Genomic DNA, 5,803 nt, shown 5'->3' with positions numbered 1-5,803 from the left:
CAAGTGACACAGCTTTTCGGGAAACTCTCCAGAATTTGATCATTTCTTCCCTCTCTCTCTCTCTCTCTCTCTCTCTCCCTTACACACACACACACACACACACACACACACACACACACACACACACTTATTTTATTTTTTTTTGAAAATGGATTCTCATAGATTCTCAAACTAATGTATGTGTGAACTGTTTTGAACTTCTAATCGTCCTGCCTCTATGATGCAATGATGTAACTTCAGACACTACCATAACTCTTTATTGTTAATGAAATGTATAGTGATTTGATTGAAAGTATCTCCCCCATTGGCTTATATATTTTCCTGGTTAGTCCCCAGTTAATGAACAGTTTACAAGGATTAGGAGATGTGGCCTTTTTGGAGTGTGTATTGCTGGAATGGACTTTGAGATTTTCAGTGTCCATACCAGATCACAATGTAAAGTTCTCAACTACAGAACCATGTCTTCCTGCATGCTGCCATGAAGCCCACATGAAGATAATGTACCAACCATCTGTAACTATAAACAGACTCTCAATTAAATGCTTTTTTTTAATGAGTTGTCTTGATCACGGTTTCTCTTCATAGCAGTAAAACAGTACCTAAGGCAAAGTTTATGACACATTAGAGATTAAACCTCAGACTATTGCATGATAGGCTCTCTAGTAATGAAACTATATCTTCAGCCAAGATCACTTTTTTAAGTAGGAGAAGCTCCTGAGATAGTATGATAAATGAAAAAAAGTCAGCAAAGTTTTCATAATAATAAACGTAGAAAAAAGTATAATGATCAGTGTTACCTGTGCTTAGCTCTAGTACTCATATTACACCATGCACTGATAGTCACTTTGCTTACAGTAGCAATTATAGGCAAATATTTTGACTTTTCTACATTAGGATCATCTTTTTATTATTTTAAAACTATAGATGATAATTAGAGCAAGAACAATAATATACCACAAGTATTGTTGTCTATCTTCTCTGACAAAAAAATAAATAATCACAGATACGAATACAAGTTAAGAAAGTTTGATCAGAGAGAAATGAGACTCATTGTAGGGAGAGAACCTAGAGCATATCTTTTAAAGCTGATCTTTCAAAGTGCTGTTATTCTATTACTAATTAATTCATAAATGTTCATTCTAAACCTCAGAGATATACCACTATTCTGAATATCCATGACAATGACCCAAAGATGGAAATATCACATCTAGCAAAGGCTATGCAAAATGATTATTTTAAAAAAATCATTATTTTGTCTAGTAAACCTTAAATTTTTTATAAGGTGAAATATTTGAAAAACTAATTGTTGAAATTAAATCAGACTCAGTAGCTAAGTTACAGTTTTAAAATCATTCTTTGAGCATTTATTGGTAATATATTGAGCTAAGCATCAATGATGATAATTAAAACCTAACGATGCAGAGAGTTTATATGTAATACAGTGATGATTAAAGGGAGATGATAATGTGAAGTACTGAACAAAGTAGGATGGGCGCTAGCAAAGGATGCCTCTTCCTCTAGTTATTTTCTTTTCTTTTTTTTAATTTATTCATTTATTAAAGATTTCTGTCTCTTCCCCGCTGCCGCCTCCCATTTCCCTCCCCCTCCCCCATCAAGTCCCCCTCCCTTATCAGCCCAAAGAGCAATCAGGGTTCCCTGCCCTGTGGGATGTCCAAGGACCACCCACCTCCATCCAGGTGTAGTAAGGTGATAGTTATTTTCTCTTTGAATTAACATTACAGATGCAAATTTAAATTGCATTTGGCTTAATAGGTCAGGAGTGGCAAAAATCTCAGCATTGTTGAATAGAAATATGAGCTTCAATTACTTGTGTATAGTTTTCAATGTCTTAGTAACCATATTAAAGGAACACAAATTCATTAAATTCATTTGGAAAATGTATTCATCCTAGTGCCTAGAACATTATTTTATCAGTATATAATCAAAATCAGTTATTGCTGAATTATTTTGCATTTTTGTGTTCTTAGTTTCTAATGACTGTTTTATGCTTATTGAACATTTCCATTTCTCTGGCCAGATTTCAGATGATTAATATTTATACATAGTCAGTGGCTACTATTTTACAGAACAGAGATCACATCTATATACATTGTGAGTTGTTCTGGGAAATTGTATCTATTATATTCTTTAAGAAACTTGCCTCTTAGATGACCCTAAGGATAAACCTTTCCTGAGATGTCAATATCATTTTCTTACTTCAGTTGGATAATTTATATTGATCTGATCCCAATAAGGGCTCCTTACAAAGAAACAGTATTGCCTCTCTTAGTATCACTCAAACCCTACAAGGTCCTTCTTTTAAATGACTATTTTCATGCTCCAATGCACACACCTTTATTATAGTATAGATGTATATTTAGGGCATCTATTGAGTAAATATTTCTCCCTGTTTGTTATAAAACATCACAAGGTTTTCATTCACACAAAACTGAGGTTCTAATTCCAAATCTGATTCTTTTGAAATACTTTAACCTTTATCAACCCTTCTCATATTTAAAATGAAGAAATGTGCAGCATAATATTTATAAATTTATGTAAAACTCATTACATAGTAAGCATTCCCTAAAGAGTGTTTTACATTATTGTTAATAATATTTCTAATAAAAAATGATGTTTTTACTTTTGTATTATTTTTTCCTAGTGGACTAGATTTCATTATATTTTGTTAAACCAATTAGTAAAGGCTTACCAGATTTTGCCAAGTGAAGACATGACTAGTCCAAGGTATGATTGAGGGGCAAGTTATATATAGAAATTCAGAGCAGGGAGAGTAGGTAATAAATTAACATGACCGGCAGAATAGACCTAGCCAAGAGAGAAGTGAGCAAGAGAGGAGGATAAGGAAAGAAAGACAAAAGAGGGTTAAGAGAGTATATGACCTGATTGGCAGCACTATTACAGGAATGAGGTTGGAGAGCTCTCAAGCTGGAGTTCAGGGTAGGGGATGGAGAGAGAAGAGCCAGGACATAAGGCTGGACTCTGTAAGGGGGTACTTACACTGTGGGAACCTAGAGGCCAGCATGTACTTTGTTATGCTAATAGGCACCACCGAGAACTATTGTCCTTTTGTGTCCTTTGGACCAATATATCTCATATAGATAACAGAAAGGTGCTCCTCTTCTACCTTTCACAAAATAGAAACCTAAGAATTGGGTAAGCAAACAAAGTGAATGATTTTAGCATAAAATCTGACAAATTTGTGGTAGGATTGACATTTTCTTGTACAACTGGTGGAAAAAAAAATACAACTTACTTATTCAGAAAAAGCTACCAAATCACCCCAAATGCTTTAGGTCTGCAATGGTGTATTCAGGATTTATCATTTTTTCTGTTGTTTAATAGAAATAATAATTTAAAAATTGCTCCAGAAAACACCCAACAAATACAAAAAATGCTCTGACATAAAGAACAATCTCATTTAAAGAATTAAAAAAAAAAAGTCTTGTTGCGAGGATATGGTTTTGAACTGAAGATGCCAAGATCTTATTAGAAGAAACAAGTATACAATCACATACACACACAAACATATTCACACTTACATCCAAACAGCAAAGTTAACAAATCCTGCTTGACTTCTTTAGTATGTTGAGTAAGAGTTAAGCAATCTGGCAGGTGAATAGAATATTTCAATGTTTTAGAAGTCTGGAGTTTCAGTTTGAGGCACTGATAAGGTGTGTTATTCCCTTTGTTTTGTTTTTAACCTCATTACTTTGCCTGTATCCCCAGTGATCTCCTGTGCAGGAGAGTAATCAGAACTGCTATTCGCTCAGGAAATGGCATGGTCTTTCGTGAATAACTGCCACTCTTTAAGAATTGTTCATTCAACTAACGCTAGTGTGGGGGATAGACAATTGAAAATTAAAAAATGGCTCACAAGACACTGCATGTTCTCAGATGAAAATATGTGAAGGTTTAAATTTTGCAGATTAAAAGAACTATTATCCTTGTGGACAAAACACTTGAATTTTCTTTAGCCAGAGATGCACTCATTTAAATAACATTTTTTAATTTTTAGATAATTGACAGAGCTAAACTTTTGTTTCTAGTTCCCATGTTAAATTCTACAGCCATTAAGATATGAAAAAAAAATTCCCATTGAAGATTAGATGCTGAGAAAAAGTAGTTAATTCATTAAAAATGAAATGATAAGGAGCCAGCCTTAATAACGGATGTGAGTAATAGTTTTAGGATCATAAATTTTTAAAATCAGAATCCTAAATACTCTACTTTCTTTGTTGCGTGATCTCAGTTTACTTACCTATAACTTGACAATAGTAATAATAATAATAATAATAATAATATAATAATAATTTAATAAAATTATTATTACTATTAAAGATAGCAATACTACTATTATTTGCTTGAATGTTCCAAGGGAGGCTAGCTAGCATTATAAAACAAAGAGTAGATGAAAACTATTGTTACCTATGGTAAAGACTGTGTGGTGAGTCTTTGTACTCTTGCTCAATTTTTGTGATTTTTTGCAATTTATTTAACTTTTCAAAAGTTGAAATGGGGTTCAATATATAAAATTTTTGTATACCATGTTTTTACAGCACCAACTTCAGGTTTTACACTTGTTCATATATCTATCTTCTTCTAATTGTTTCCCAAATGTGGAGGTAATGGCAGATAATCTTAACATTTAAGAAATATTCAAGAAAGTTACCATCAACATTTAACTTAAGATGACATCAAATGGGACCAGTCTGTGGGGTGTGATCTCTCTTAAATCTGGAGATCTTTTCTCCCCTGGAAGCCTTTAGGTCTTTTTGTTTGTTTGGCTTTTTTATTTTTCCCCTAATTAAACCCAAGATTCCTCAAAAAATACTATCTCCATGTCTATTTTTTTTTTCAGCTCTCATGTCAAATAAGCAAACATCATAGCATTTTAAATAAATTCTTTTCCATCCCAGACTTCTTTACCTGGGAAAGTTTTATAATCCATTATAGAGTTTCAAGAGTAAATCTAAAGCAACTTTGAAATTAAAGTGCCTCTGTGTTGCAAAGAAAGCCTTGAGTAAACCTTCCTGTGCTTCCAAATTCCCTTTCCTCACTAAATCAGGTAAGAGCTCTGAAAGTTCACAAATATGTCAAGGCAAATGATTTCGGTTTGCTTTCACTTTTGAATTTAAAATAGGTTCATCCTTGGCTGGGAAGGCCAGATTCTAGACATAAGGCCCTTTGGAATGTGTCCAGAAAGGCAGTATTGTCGACTTGGTTAAAAGAAAAAGCACTGCCTGCTACTTCTGCCTGTCAGTTTCTCAGAATGAGCTACTGGTTTTAATCATTGTTGTCTTGGAAGAATAATCAAGTCTTGTCACTTGCCTATTTTGAAACTTTGCCAGGACAAAACACAGAAAAATATTTGTATATTTGTTTTCAGAAACAATGCAATTTAAAAAGCACCAGGAGTTTTTGAAGTCTCTGTCGGGAGCTCATGCAAGCAAGTAGATGCAAAATGTAACTGAAGCTATTCTTACTTGAGTATGGTTCAAGGAAACCTCTTGAATTTCTATCAGATGACATAGAATTCTGGTCATTATGTATTCTTCTTTACTCTTCACTTGGACTAGAAACAAATCCCTTGGTGTTATATGTTTGACAAAAGGAAGAAGTATCTGGGTTACCTCACTCAGGATAGTGTTTTCTATTTCCATCCATTTGTATGCAAAATTAGAGAAGTCATTGTTTTTTATGGCAGCGTAGTACTCTACTGTGTATATATTCTACACTTTCTTCATCCATTCTTCCATTGAAGGGCATCTAGGTTGTTTCCAGG

This window comes from Microtus ochrogaster, chromosome X (assembly GCF_000317375.1).
Source record: "Microtus ochrogaster isolate Prairie Vole_2 chromosome X, MicOch1.0, whole genome shotgun sequence".
NCBI classification, from domain to species: domain Eukaryota; kingdom Metazoa; phylum Chordata; class Mammalia; order Rodentia; family Cricetidae; genus Microtus; species Microtus ochrogaster.
Note: the sequence above shows the minus strand (reverse complement) of the source record.